This window comes from Nuphar pumila, chromosome 12, assembly GCF_984573655.1.
Source record: "Nuphar pumila chromosome 12, dmNupPumi1.hap1.1, whole genome shotgun sequence".
Lineage (NCBI taxonomy): Eukaryota > Viridiplantae > Streptophyta > Magnoliopsida > Nymphaeales > Nymphaeaceae > Nuphar > Nuphar pumila.
The window spans coordinates 10,185,995-10,202,518 of NC_143260.1; the positions used below are offsets into that span (position 1 = coordinate 10,185,995).

General features: G+C 36.1%; 2 pseudogenes; both read left to right on the forward strand.

Annotated features, from left to right (window-relative positions):
* The first annotated feature begins 6,084 nt into the window (after positions 1–6,084).
* On the forward strand, positions 6,085–14,748 carry LOC149819948 (hydroxyproline O-arabinosyltransferase 3-like; annotated as a pseudogene).
* On the forward strand, positions 9,530–10,699 carry LOC149819949 (aspartyl protease AED3 pseudogene; annotated as a pseudogene).
* Positions 14,749–16,524: the final 1,776 nt, after the last annotated feature.

The following is a 16,524-nucleotide window of genomic DNA, read 5'->3' on the forward strand; positions in this document are numbered from 1 at the left end:
GTTTTTAGGGGATAGACCTATTCATGGTGATAGTATGGAAAAATCATCCATGAACCCGACAAGAAATCGTGAAGCATGCAACACACACTTGTAATAGACTTGACATTATCTCTCAGTTAGTTAAGCAATTTGATATATGCGAGGACATGTAGCTTTATCGAGAGACAATAATTGATAACCACACTCGTTAGTAATCTTTGAGATATGATTGGCTATGTGAGCTTTGGTTTTAGACAATCAGTGTGTCATATATTAGTACTGTATGTCTGTGTACTGGGTGAGTAAAGTTTTTCTAATACTCTAACAATTATTAGCATAGGTGCATTATATTAAGGGCAGACCTGATCTCAATTAGTATACTAGTAAATATATTTATATTGAGTCAAAGTCATAATTTTTCAAAAAAGTTTTTTTGTAAATCTTGTTTTTGAGACATGTTTATAATTATTATGTTTGTTAAATTTTGTTTTTGATTTTCTTAAAATCTTCATAATTTTTAGAGTCTTATTTTAATTTAAAATATTACCTAATGAATGATGGCTTTGTAGATTAAAAAAGTGTGATTGGAGGTTAGCATCAACCGAAATTCCTTTTCTCAATGGGAGATTGGTGTCCCCATGCTCCATAAATAAAGGGTATCACCCTACGAAGGAGCAATGGAGAATTCATTTTTGGTAGCCATGTGCCATATAGCTAGGAGACAAGCCTAAAATCTGTCTCATTTAGTGTGCTCGTAAACCTAAGGTAAATACAAAAGCTTGAGCATGATTCTCTTTTGATGATGATTAAAGTTAAAGTAAGTTGGTTTAGCCTTGTACCTTCTTCTTTTTTGTCTTTTCAATCAACATAGATTGAGGCACTTTGGTTGGTGAAAGGTATTTTTTTTCTCTCTCTTTTAATGTTGTTACCAATTTATGTATATTATTTATTCAAACTCGTTCTTGGATCCTATACATGTATTTGAGTTAGATCATAACCCAAAATTGGATAACACTTAATTTTTTTCTTTCATGTTCAAAATTGCATGACAATCAGACAATTTCTATTTTGGTTGATTTGTTTGTATATTTAAATAAGTTTGATCTTATTTTTTATCTTAATTAAAATCATGTCAATCATTGTTTATAATAATTACATCTTTGTTTGTAATTGCAAGTATAAATTATTTAAAATTTGATTTATCTCGATATACTTAGATATTTCAATTGATTATAAATGGTCTCATATATTAATTTAAAACATTGGTTTGATCATAAGGATTTCACTTGCATATTTAACTTGACATGTGATATGCATCATATATAAAAGTATATAGCTTATCTAATAAGTATCATACAACAAAGTAACAAATTTTTACACTTAATTGCAATCATACATTAATATGCTATACTTGATTGATAAAATTTATTATAATATTTAAATTTTGTAACATGCCATGTAGGGGTAGAGCCAGGATTGTAGACTAGGGTGAGCACAAATACAAAGTAAAAAAAGAAATTACTAACAATATGTTTCAAAAAACCACATCAAAACCCTATTTTCCACAAACATCATAAATTATTTGTTTATGCTAGTTGATAAAAAAACCAAATATTTTAACTGAAATCAAATTACACAATCTTTATGGATTCATGACTAATGGTAATTAGAGAAAAAAAATACCAAAAACCCTAAAACTATAAAATAAATATTTATATCATTCTAAAAAAACACTAATATTCTAACCGAAAACATATCTAAAAAATATTCATATATTCATGCATGATGATTATTAAAAAACAACAACACAAAATCCCCTTCAACCATAACTCAACATTTATGCCATTAAATAATAAATAAAACCCTAGTCCCTACAAAAATTATAAATTATGCATTTATGATTAATTAATAAAAACCTTTAATTTTCTAACCAAAATCAAATTACATAAAAGTCATGGATTTATGCCAAATGATAATTAAACCATTGTTTTAAAACCTGGTGACTCGTCTCTCGGCTCATCCTTGAGTGACTCGTGACTCGGTCGGATCAACTCGGTGACTCAGTCGGGTCATGTTAAGTTTATATTTTATATAAAATATATAAATACATGCATATATTATCTATATTTTGTAGTATTTTACCAATATATTATATATAATATATATTATATGATATTTAATGTATAATCATATTTTTATCTATAATATACATAATATTTAAAATATATTTCATATAATATATCTAATTATATATAAAATATATTATATATGTATATATGCATGACTCACCCATGACTCAACTGACTCACCTATGACTCGGCCGACTCAGCCCATGACTCAACCGAGTTTTGTTAAAGCCGGGTCACACCTATTTTTTGACCCGATGATTGGGTGATCTCGGCTAAGTCATTGGGTCAACCTGATGAGTTTTTAAACTATGAATTAAACACACATAGGTTAAAACCATAAATATAAACATTTAAGTCATTCTAAAAAACAAATAAAACCTTATATCTTAACAAACATCACATTATAGATATGATAATAGAAAAATACCCTAATTAAATATTTGTGTTATTTGAAAAACCAAAATAAAGGACATAAATTATAGCAAAAATCCAAATAGGATTTCATAAAAAATGCCAAAAAAAGGAAAAGGTAAAAAGAGAACTGCCCATCAACTTACAGATACTTATAGGTCTAAAACAAAATCATGCAAAAAGAAGATGCAACATATTCAAACAGAAAACTAGAAACACATAAAATTGTACTGATTGCATCGCAAAACGACTATGAAAACATAAAAAACAACATAATCAAGTAGAAAGCCAAAAAATATTAAATTTCAAAAATAGAATCATAAAAGGAACTGCAAAAATAGAGAAGCAAGTGCAACATAATCAAGTAAAAAATTGAAAAAATGTAAAATTTTACCAATCGCATAATAAAATGAACCACAAAAAATAGAAAATGCATCATAATCGGGTAAAAAACCACAAATACGTAAAATTCTACCAATCACATCGCAAACCACATAAACAAAGATTCAACAAGTAAATACAACATAATCACGTAGAAAACTGAAAATGTAAAATTGCACCGATCACATCCTAAAATGAAATACAAAAACATAGAATCAACAAGTAAATGAATCATTAATCAAGTAGAAAAAAATACATAAAATTTCACCAATTGTCCTGTTGAGTTAGGCACGGCTGGTTTCCAACCTGACCCCGGGCTACGATGCCTCAGAATCTCTAACCCAAAAACAATTATCAAAAATTTAAAAAAAAAAAAATCTTTGGGTTTTGCACAACGAAAAAGACGGTGTTTGGGGGTTAGATCACTCCGGGCGGGGCACATGTGAGAAAAAGTTATTCACGAAAAGACAGGAATGTTCAAAAGCCAAAACCAACTGTATTTATATCAGAGCTCATAATACACTCAGGATCAAAACAATATATATACAAAATAGCCTAAGCTGGCCCGTGATCATTTGAAAGTCTGATTTGGGATGTTGTTAAAATGTATCATGTCAATTCATGGTATCACATTTAAAGCATGGTTTTGCAATTCAGATATCACAGTTTATCAAGCAAAAAAATCCCCATGGCACCCCCATGTACCTTTTTGTCCTTAGTTTTTTTATTTTAATTACAAACACATTCTTACTTTTAAATAATCTAAATATATATTAAATAGTTTGGGTTTGGATCTTATGGATCCAAATCCAAACCGACTTGTATTATATATATAATGAAAGTTTATTAAAAACCTATTTAACCTTAATATGGACCTAATTAATTCTTTTTATATTAAGGATCCACAAAGTGTATCCGATTTCGATCCATATGAAATAACTTTCCTGTTTTTATCCTGAATCTTATCAAATTTTCTTTCTAGACTGGGTTCATCCAATGGATCCAAAAGTAAATTGAGTTGCTTGGGTTTCTTTTATCCATAACTGATTTTTGTCTCAAAAATAATATATATCAAGAACTAATAATTAAATTACCGGGTGAATCCCTCATTATACATAAAGTTTCCCTTTTATTCATTTGAAATTTTTAAAAAATTTGCAGTTATTACACCTGCACTCAAGGTCAGGATGGGCACTGCCTACTTGCGCTCTAGGTCAGGGTGAACACTGACCGCCTGACAAATTACCTTCTTGGAGGATTTTTCTGGGTCAGGGTGGGCACCCTAAGTGGCTGTGCCCTGGAGTGCCATGTTTTCCAATATCAACGCACAAAAAAACAAGCCATTTCCAAGTTCAAAGAAGCTCTCTGAGAGCCAAACCACAAGCAGCTCATCTCCATCCCAGCATTAACTGTGGGATTCCTTGACAACACATGATGACATGTGAACGCGAGTGAGTCATACGAACATATGGGCCGTTTAATTCCAAAAGTTGGGCCCTGTTGTTGATGGGGATGGAAGCTAAAAGACAACCACATTCCACATTTCCCACGCGCCATGCACCTCATAGCAAGGTTTTTTTTTTTTTCCTTTCTTTTCTTCTTCTTCTCTCTCTAGTCAAAACAGAGAGGTGGCACTGCCATCCCTTTCTTTGACCAGAAGCAGCGTCATGCTATATGACAAAAATGACACTACCATATTCAGATCTTGCTCTCAGCCAGCTTCTCAAGAAAAGTATAACCTAATTGGTTGATTATCATGAATATTGTACACTCTTTTGTGTGGTGTGATTTAGGCTTTAGCAGACCTCTCTGTATGTGCTCAGTAGTGTGTAATAGTTTTCTTTTAAAGAAACCCACATGAGATGGTGCAGTTTGATGAAACTGCACATACAGCACATGGCATGGTTTTAAAACCTAGTCACTCTTCACTCTGCTCATCCTTGAGTGACTCGTGACTCGGCCGGGTAAACTCGGTGACTCAACTCGGTCATGTTAATTTTATATTTTATATAAAATATAAATATATGTACATATTATCTATATTTTATCAATATATTATATATAATATGTATTATATGATATTTTTTTATAATATATTTGATGTATAATTTTATTAATACATGTATAATCACATTTTTATATATAATATACATAATAATTATATTATAGTTTTTGTAATATATGTAATTATATATACAATATATTATATATGTACATACCATGACTCGGCCGAGTTTTATAAAAACTGAGTTCAACCAGTGACTAAGTGATCTGGGCAGAGTCACTGAGTTCACTGAGCTAGTTTTTAAACTATGGCACATGGTTATATGAAATGTATGTTGTGTGTGTTTTTATTAAGTTGGGTCATATATTCTTTGAAGTATTTTTCAGTTTCCGTACTGCTAACCAATCACTAGGTCACATTGTTGTTACTGTGAACGGGCTCTAGGGCTTGCTTAAGTGCCTGTCTATGTGACACAGGCCAATCACATGACAGCATTCCATAAGCCCCACAGCAGCAAAGTGCAGCCCCCACTCATAATGCTGTTGTTTGATTGGCCTGTGTGTCACATATGCGGGCACTTAAGCAATCTTTGTGTCCTTGCTGAGCATTAGGGTCCGAGAGGAGATTCAAGATGCTCGATGGATCACTGGATCCGCTCTCTTGGGGTGCATGCTATTTCCCTTCATCTTAGGATTCCCCAAAGGTAAGAAATAAGCCTTGATTTGCTGCTGCTGGATATAAACAATATGAAGAAGCTACTGGACCAATCAAGCATTGAACATCCACATGCATGAGAGCCAAGTGGTCTCACAGTATACTGTTATTATGCTATGCTGCCATGTGGAGGCCAGCAATTCTTAAATTGAGAGCTTCTCTTTCCTTTTTTTTCTTATGTAGTTTTTGAAGATGCAGGGGGTGTGGGTAACTTTTGCAGTTCTTCACTGTGGGTGCCTTATAGGAGTGTCAACGGATCTGGTTTACTTGGACCCGACTCGAACCAAACCTTATAGGGTCCGGGTATGGTGATAAATAAGAAGACCCGATTAAAACCCGAGTCCAGACATGAAGGTCTGATTAATACATGGACCCAGGTATAATTTGTGAAATTTTATACCGGACCCAGACCTAACCTGAGTTCCGATTAAGACCGTAATTTTTTAATATAAAAATGATAAAAAATATGGTTTTACTGGGTATGGTTCGGGTTTGGTTCATGTAGTTCTTATCGGATTCGGGTATGGTTTTTCTTATTGTGGACCCGATTAGACTGGGTCTGAACCTGATACCATACCCAAAAATCTGATTCAAGTCTGGATTCACCCTAACTGCGTGGGTGCCTCCTATACTTGAAACCAATGTTAGAATTGGCCAATTCATACTGTACCGGCAGAAAATTGATATGAAGCTGACCTGAACCGGCTTAATTTCAAATAAATCTTAAAATGGTCAAAAATAATTTTTTAATATTTTTGTAACACGTGTCTTTTTATAGTTAAAAGTTGGCTGATTCAGTTGGATTCAGCCCCGAGTCGGCATTGCCCGATTCCCTTAATGGATTTTCAGGGAGCCGTAAGTTTTGAAGATGGATAATAGTGATGGCAGTGGACTTGGGGAAACCAGTTCCGCACCGGAGAGGGAGGACATGAAACGGGGATGCAAGTTAACATCAAAACCCGTGCGAGGATGGATGCAGGGATGGACTTATGCTTTCTCCTGCCCTGCCTTGCCCCACCCCACCTCACCTCACCCTACCCCATCCCCAATCCTTCTTTAGATATGGCAGTGGACCGAGAGAAAATGGGGCCCAGACTTGCCTTGCCCCGTTTGGGCCGGGGATTGAGGACATGAAAAGGAGATGGATGTTAAAATCAAAACATGTGCAAGGATGGAAGGCAGGAATTTGAGATGGGGAGGGTGGAGACCTTGTCCCTCATCCCGGTCCACTGCCATCCCTAGCTAGTGGACAAAAGTTTGAGACGGGGCGAGGGTGGAGACCTTGTCCCTCATCCGGGTCCACTGCCATCCTTAGTGGACAAAAGTTTGAGACGGGGCGAGGGTGGAGACCTTGTCCCTCATCCGGGTCCACTGCCATCCCTAGTGGACAAAAGTTATAATAAAGTAGAATGACCTTTATCTTACAGAATCCGAATTATAAGAGTGCCACCAGACCTGTAAAATCAACCAATCCTTCTGTATTTTCTCGATGGCACTTTATGTTGCTAAATTATGGTGAAGAATGATTAAAGCTTCTATCATGTGATGTTGGTTTTGATCATGAACTGGAAACATATTAAACAGAAATGTCTTGGATGAATGATTACTCGTGCCTTTGTACCTTGACAAGCTGGCTGATTAAACATATTATTTTTTTATTTGAACATAGTTCCAACTTGGAACATGGGTCGGAGCATATGTATGCACCAACCATGTGCTTTTTTTTTATGACCAGGAACCCTCACCAAAGCGAAAAAAACCCTGAGTGGGACTCCACAACCACCCTACCTTAAGTGGCTCACTTCTGAAAGCTACAGACAGATCCATATGTCAATGGGGATTAATGATCTGGTGTCTTCATCTCAGCACCCTCACAATGACCCCACTGGCCATGGCGGCTACCCCTTAAGTGGTTGCACCAATCGCGTGTCCTTACAAGTATTTTGATACAACTAGTCAATATGACTTTTTTTCTTTTGGATAATCAAAGAAAAAAACCCTCCATCGCCGCTCCATCGCCGACCAGTTGGTAAGACTTTTGAGGTTTTCTTTGCCCATCAAGGAATACACCCAACTTCTACCTTGCGACAAGAAACTCCGCCTACGGGTTTCAAACTTGTGATGTCTCGTCGTTAACTTGGTAACATTCACAAGTCACTCCTACCAAATAACGAGCCCTTGTGGTCATAGTCAGATGACTTTTCTAATTACTATGTCAACAATGTCCGCGGTATGTCCATCAATGCCTAACTCCGTCTTTTTTTTTTTGTATTTACGCGAAGAAACCACCTTCAAGAACAGAGACCTAGCCCCACTGGCTCTGCATATCATACTTACATCACTGTCCTAGCCAGTGGCATAGCTAGGATTCATGTGAGGGGGGGGGGGGGGGGGGGAGGCAAACAGGGTGTAGGAAAAAAAAACTGGTTTGATAGTCGGGGGTTCGGGGGCAGCGCCCCCCCAAATTTTTTTTTGAGATAAAATAAAAAATGGCTACAATTATTAATAAAAATCTATTTTATATGGACAAATCAAACTATTTGCTGCAGTCCCGGCTGGGTTAGGACTGGGCTACAAAAATGGATAAAAATCTATTTCATATGGAATCAGGGCTGGGTTAGCACTGGGCTTTTAAAAAATAATAATAAATTTAACTGTTTCGGGAGGCCGGACTGGGCTAGCAGCGTAAAACTCTGTTGGCTTATCCCATCTTGCTAATAACAAAAAGCCGCGGCACGTGCACAATGTTGGGGACATCGATGGAACACGTGTTGCGTTTTAAGGGTTTAACTGCTTCGCTAAGTATTCGGCACGACTACTGGATCATGCCTACTGGGTGAGCTAATTTAACCAATCTTTGAGTCTGACAGCTAAGAATGGGCCCTACACCATACGTGTCATTCCCTTGCACTTGTCTATAATCCTTCACTCAAGTGGACCATGCAATAATTTCATGCTTGCCTTCTAATCCAGTTAAAGTACCCCCACATCCTAAATGATTGTTGATCCAAATGAGAGATAAAATCTAAACAATAGTGACAAACATTTTTTTCGGCAAAAATCTAGTTTGTCAAAAACTCGTGATAAATTAACAAAATTTCATAAATCTCGCATTTTTTGGCAAAATCTTGGCAATAAAAAATAAATTAAAAAATATAAAAAACAGTTTTTATAAGAAAATATTAATAAAAATTATTTAAAAATAAAAACGCATGCTTTTTTTCATGATAAAAAGCTGTTTAAAACATAAATATCATGTTTAAATTGCCGTATTTATGTTTTCTTCATAAATCTTGCAATATTTTGAAAAATCTCACAAGAATTTGCCCTTTTAAACTTTCAGGCAATTTCTCACGATATTAAACCTCGGGATATTATGGCAAGATTTTCATAAATCTCGAGATATTTGTTATAGAGATCTCAACTTTCTACTGTTAGGAAGTCAACCTTCCAATTCTTAAACAAAGGGACCTTTTCTAGACTTACCATTGTAACAAAACTTTTCATCTTGATCCCCACAAAATACTATTAATAAACCAAATTCCAGATCTCAACATCAGAAAAAAAAACCACAATTTCCTGCTGGATTTTGGCTCACTCTAGCATTTTTTAAATACTAGAAAAATACCAACAAAACTTTTATGGGGAAAGTCTAAAGTCTTTAGTCTGCCACCAAAAGACGAAAGAAAAAATTAAACAAAACAAAACAAATGGAATCCAGTCAGGAAAATCAGTGTATTATCCTCCCCCAAAGAAACTATATATCCCCTTCATCACTCTTGCTCAGTTCTATCCCACCCTCACAATGGCAAACCCATTCTCCTCCTTTCCCTTCTCCTTCTTCTTCTTCACATTCCTATGTGTAACCAGTGCCTCCCCACCTTCCTCCTTGAGCTTAACTCTCATCCCCATGAACAGTGACCTCTCCCCTTTCAAGTCATCCTATGCCTTGCCGTCTCTAGACCAAATCAATGTCCATGACAAGGCTCGTTTGATCTACCTTGACAGCCTCAATGGCAAAACAAGTGTGCCCATAGGCTCAGGTCGCCAGTTCCAACAGGCAGGCAACTACTTGGTCAAGGCCAATGTGGGCACACCAGGCCAGACCCTGTTCATGGTCATGGACACAAGCAATGATGCTGCATGGGTTCCATGCAGTGGGTGCACAGGCTGCTCATCCCCAACCCTCTTCACCTTTGAACAATCACCAACCTACAAGAGCCTGCAATGTGGCGCACCTCAGTGCCGACAAGTGCCAAACTCGTTCTGCGCCACGTCGGATTGTCATTTCAACATGAAGTATGGTGACTCGGCCTTCGAGGCATCGCTGTCACTTGACTCGCTCACTTTAGCTAGTGACACTTTGCCGGGCTATGCCTTTGGCTGCCTGAAGACTGTGACTGGGACCTCAATCCCGCCTCAGGGTCTGCTCGGACTAGGCCGAGGCCCATTGTCACTCCTATCACAAGCAGGCAACCTGTACCGAAAGACATTCTCATACTGCCTCCCCAACTTCAGGTCTATGAACTTCACCGGTTCATTGCGTCTCGGGCTGACCGGCCAGCCGATACGGATCAAATACACCCCATTGTTGACAAACCCGAGACGGCCATCCTTGTACTATGTCAACATGACTGGGATAAGAGTAGGGATCAGGCTTGTGAGCATCCCTCCTGGTGCTCTGGCATTCGACCCCACCACCGGTGGTGGGACCATATTTGACTCGGGCACCATGGTGACCCGGTTGGTGCCACTGGCCTACGTTGCGGTCCGGGATGAGTTCCGAAGACGGATCAACCAGCCGGTGTCTTCGCTCGGCGGGTTCGATACATGCTACAACACACCGATCGTGCCACCAACAATTACGTTCCAATTCAACGGGATGAACATGACCTTGCCGGAGGAGTACGTCGTCATACACAGTACCTTTGGCACCACAACCTGCTTGGCCATGGCTGCTGCACCAATCAATGTGAACTCTGTGGTGAACGTGATTGCCACTATGCAACAGCAGAACCACAGGGTCCTCTACGACATACCCAACTCTCGTCTGGGTGTGTCACGTGAGCTCTGCACCTAGAGACCAGGGTCTGTCACGTGAGCCCTATGGCTGGCTCTTGCTTTACACCACAATTTGTGTTGTTGCCTCTTTTTTTTTGTTATGGAATAACAAAATATTCCTTCTTCTAGTAGTCATACTCTTTCTTTTTATCTTCTTATTGCTATTATACTTGATGTTGTGTGGCTTATTTGGTTTTATTATACTAGTGGTACATTCTTGGTTTGTTCTTTTATCACAATAAGGGGATGAGTGCAAGATGGGGATGTCAAATGGATCGGGTTTAGTTCGGATACCTGATCAATGGATTACTATTTAGCCGGATTTAGTAAATAATTCTGTATATCTGATCCGAACTAAACAGTTCGGATTCAGTTTTAGACAGTTAACTGAATTTGAATCCAACAAACATCTGAATCTGAATACATGAAAACAGTGGCGGATCCAGGATTTTGCTTAAAAGGGGCCAAATTTTTTTTTATAACAAAATAAAATATAAAAGTAAAATATAAAGGGGGCAATATAAATTTTTATATTTTGCTTAAAGAGGAGTAAAAAAATTTATAATAAAATAAAATATAAAGGGGCAGTATAAATTTTTATATTTTACTTAAAGGGGGCAAATTTTTTTTATAATAAAATAAAATATAAAACTAAAATATAAAGGGGGCAATATAAATATTTATATTTTGCTTAAAGGGGGGCAAAATTTTTTTATAATAGAATAAAATATAAAGGAGGCAATATACTTTTTTATATTTTGCTAAAAGAGGTTAAAAAAAATTATAATAAAATAAAATATAAAACTAAAATTTCAAAACTTGTGAATGACTATGATTATACAGGCTTTTTTTATGGTGGGTCTGATTATACAGGTTTGGGTCCAAACCAAACATAATCCGTTGACGCCCTTATTTACAAGTATCACCATTGGGATTCGATCTTTCACCAAGTTTATGGCCACACCCTGCAATGAAACAACACTTTATAGTTTTATAAACCAACCACCTAGAGCTTAAACTTGTGTTCATTTAAGAAAAGCTGAAAGCCCGGTTTCATGCCAAATGAGCCGAGCTTAAGGTAGCATGAACTTAGCATGATTCGTTTTGTGTATAGCCCTACTTAGGAATATAGAAACTGTTGTAGTTTAATGGTAGCCTTTGAGAAGTGGCAGGTAGGATTTTCCAAAAGGTATTTGAGGGAATTCTTCATACCAATAATCTGAGCTTTTTCGGTTGTGAATCCTGTGACTATTAGTAATTGGCTGTTCGATGCTATTTGAATCGTCGGATGAAGTTTCATGAAATTGGCAGGAATCATTTTACCAAAAAAATTGAAGGTTTAAATCAGTTACAGGAAGCTTTTTAGATAGGTGAGAAGCTCATTTTTTGGAAACTGGCTTTGGAAGTGTGATAAGCTTAGGAAATTTGATGAAAATCTCTATTCTCACATACTTCTCCTGTGCTTTCCACATGCTTCATTTATTCTTCTTTTTATACGTTGTCACTCTACTTTTCATATTTTTAATGGGTTTCCTCCCACTTTTCTCACTAACTATAATTTTAGATTTTGTTAAAAAATTAGTTTTTATATTTAAGAATAAACACTTTTATTTTAGTTCTTATTTGTGTTTCAATTTCTGAAGTGTTGTGCGAACGTAGAATGTCATTGCAGTTGAAGGAAAAGTTTTATAAGACGACTATTAAGCCCGCTTTACTATATGGTATAGAATGTTTGGCTGCTAAGAGACATCATATTCAAAAAATGAGTGTAGCTCTGATGCATATGCTTAGATGGATGTGTGAAAATACAATAAAAGATAAGATTCGAAACGAGGAAATACCTAAGAAGGTAGGTGTTGCGCCCATTGAAAATAAGATGAGAGAGAATTGTTTACGGTGGTTTGGACATATTCGGCGAAAGCCTAATGATGCTCCAGTTAAAAGGATGGAGAAATGGAAAAATATATTAATTAAAAGAGGTCGGGGTAGGCCTAGGAAGACTTGGATGAAGACGATAGGAAAGGATATGAATGCTTTGAACCTCAGGGAGGACGTAGCAATGGATAGAAATGATTGGAGGAGAAGGATTCATGTGCAAGACCCAAAATGATTTTCTTTGTTGGTTCATATCGCCGACCCCAATTGTTTTGCGATGAAGGCGTAGTTGTAGTAGTTGTTGTATTTGTGTTTCAATTCCATTTTCATTGAATTCTTACATTGTTTTTTTTATTCCTGGTTTCCTGCTTCCACAAATTAATTGATTTTTGATGGATTCAGAGCAAGGGGATCTTATTAGAATGACTGTAATTCGAAGCATGGGACGTTTCTCGACGTCTCTTATAACATGATCACTATGGTGATCCACCATAGAACGCAAGAAGCAAATGAAAGTTTAGATGGTGTGAATGACGGATGGCCACTGAAGTTTATCACCCCCATCACTGAGGCCAGATTTGGAGAAGAATTTAGAGAATTCGAGGGAGCCATTTCATGTGGCAGTTACGGCCCATGATTCGCCTTACAACCAATGGCAGTGTAGGGTAATGTACTATTGGTATAAGAAGATGAAGGATCGTCCCAGGTCTGCAATGGGAGGATTCACAAGAGTTCTGCATTCAGGGAGGCCTGAAAATCTGATGGATGACATCCCGACATTCGTAGTTGATCCTCTCCCACCAGGTCAGGACAGGGTAAGCATTAGGCAAGCTTTTTCTTTTTTCATGTTTTTGAGTTCATGTCTTGCAAGTCTTTGAATAATTTTCTTGCAGCCTGTGAATCTGGTTGTGTTTTTCTGGATCGATATTTGATTTGAAATAAAATCTCAGGGTCTGCACACTTTAATTGAGTGTCTTGCTGCTTGAAATGGTGATTTGGTAGGGCTATATTGTGTTAAACAGACCATAGGCATTTGTTCAATGGCTGCAGAAGGCACCAATTGAGGAGTAAGAGTTTGCACAATGTGTCTCCATCTTTCCATTATTTATTTCTTCCAAGTTTATAACTAAATGATGGTTGTCTGTTCTTTCATCTGGACCATGCAAACTGCAGCTACATAATGATGGCAGAGCTTGATCATATACTTGTGAATCCATTGCCAAACATAGCAAGAGGAGATTCGCCGACAGCATTTCCATTTTTCTACATCAAGCCAAAAGAGAATGAAAAGCTGATTCAGAAGTTCTACCCAGAAGAGAAGGGGCTTGTAACAAATATAGATCCTGTTGGCAATTCTCCTGTAATCATCAAGAAGGTGACCTTTCTTTCTTATACTATGGCTAAAAGGTTGTTTTTACCCTTATGGTTGTTGGTTATTGATCTTATCACATTATTATCGATGCTAGCATTGGTTGTGGATTCAGTCCACCATTGTTTACTTACTTCACCCTTATAGTTGACATTTTAAACTCTGAAAAGTGATTTTGTTAGAGGTGCTAAGCTGGTTGGCTATTTCAGTCTCAACTGGAAAAGATTGCCCCTACTTGGATGAATGTTTCACTGAGAATGAAGGATGATGAAGAGACTGACAAAGCTTTTGGATGGATTCTGGAAATGTACGGAAACTTTTTTTTTCTCTTCTGCACTTTCTGTAATGGTTCAATATTTTGCACCTGATCATGTTTTGTTGCTCAATTGGTCTAGTGTTTCCTACTGAACACAGGTATGCTTATGCTGTAGCATCAAGCTTGCAAGGTGTACGGCGTATTCTTCGGAAAGATTTTATGATACAGGTTTTTACCATTATCCATTTTTCAATTTCAACTTAGACATGACCATAGTTTATGAATGTGAATATTCGTTTGATGGTCACATTTGGAAGCAAGGCTTAAGGAGGATTTACACTTGATTTTTTCAGCCACCTTGGGATTTGGAGGTAAATAAAGCGTTCATTATACATTATACTTGTGACTGTTCCTATAATATGAAGGTAATAGCACTTTCCATTTATGTTTCACTGTTTGAAGAAAGTTGGAATGTGTTTTATAATTGACTGGTTGGCTATCTTACTGTAAGTTTGCTTATGAATTGCAATCATTGGGTGCTTTATATTGTGAAATAATGGACTTGTAATTGCTTGTCTTATGGTGCCAGAATTGGAATTCATACATGTTCTTGTGTGTTATATTGTGTACGCCCATAGTGGCTATTATGAGCATTTTATTGCTCTTGAAATTGTTTTCACTTTGTATTACTTTTGATAAACTAATGCTTGTACACTCCTATTGTACTTGTGTGGATCCTCATTGGGATCCCTTTTTGTATTTTCACTTGTTTCTAAGCACTAGCTCTTGAATGTTTGCTTATTGTTATTTCTTAAAATTGGTCCATAAGTAACCTTTTTAGTTGTATGACTGATATTACTTCCAAAATGTAATTGATCTTTGTGTATTTGACTTCGCTTAATTAAATGATGAAAATCATTTCTTGTATCTTCCACTATGTGAAAATCATTTGTAATCCTTTGTGATGATATTGATATGCATTAATGTGACCTTTTATGATAGACATATATTTGCATGTTTTTCATAGAATGACTTTATTGTTACTATTGTTTGCATCTCTTGATAGTATTCTATTATGTTCTCTTGTGAACTAAGAACCTTTTAACTCAAAGTCTTTTAATGACTATCCTATTTTACTTTCAATGATTTTTGAAAATGTTAAATTGACTTGTTAAATATTTTCTACATATTGTTATGTTTGTGTGCTTGGTCATCCTCTCTCCATAAGTTATATAAGTATAGTTATTTCTTGTTAAATTGTTCTTATTAGATCTTCTTGCGGGTATTTTAAGCATTGATACTATTAAAGATCCTTTGTGATTATGGAAGGTATGATTAAGCACTCTTTAAAAAAGCACCAAATGGAGTCACTGTAAGTTTGAGGGGGGTGTTAAGATAAATGTATAATTGGTTTGTATATATATATATATATATATATATATATATATATATATATATATATATATATATATTTAGCTTAGTCAACCTAAGTTGACTAAGTCTTTGGTCAACCTAGGTTGACTTTGTTCTAGCCGTTGGAGGCTAATCCAATGGCTAGAAGGGCTCCTCCTCTTTTAATCTCTCTCTTCTCCCTTATTTTCTCTATAAATATGGGTGGGTGGGTGCCTTTGTAAGGCAAGAGAGTGATGGGTACATTTTTAGGTTTTGAGTATTGTAGTGAGGCTCATTTGTAATTTTTTATTTCTTTTGTATTATTTGAATTTCATACTTAATGAAATTGTTTATAAGTCTTGTGTTCTATAGGTATTTTCATTGTAAATGAGTGTTTAATTACATTGTATTCCTGGCTCATGGACGTATTCTAAAGTACATTGGGATCCATAAGGTAACACTATCATGACCAAGGCACCTGGCATTTGAATCCCATGGGAGTATCCCTAAGCTTGCCAATCAAAAATAAAAAATAAAAAAGGTACCTAGAGGGCATAAATGTAGTGACAAAAGTACCAATGTGTTGTGTGGAAGCTTGAGGAAAGCAAAAGCAAGAAATGAAGGAGTTTTATGTTCATTTGAGGTGGAAGGAAATAATAAGAAAATCTAGAAGTTAGAACTAAAAAAGTCTACATTATTGTACAATTTTTTTCTTTGAAAGAAGTGCCATATAAAACTAGTAATATATGATACTACTAATGCATCACAGGATTAAGAGGTTATTTGTTTACCTTCCAAAAGATGCTCATGTGATTTGAAATAACTTTCTTCATCACATAATCATGGCATCAGTTTATTGTATGCTAGACACAAAAACAAAATTTCATATCAATTGTTAAAAACAAAGAAAAATCGCCATTCACTAATGGCATAATAGCCACTAAGCAACAAA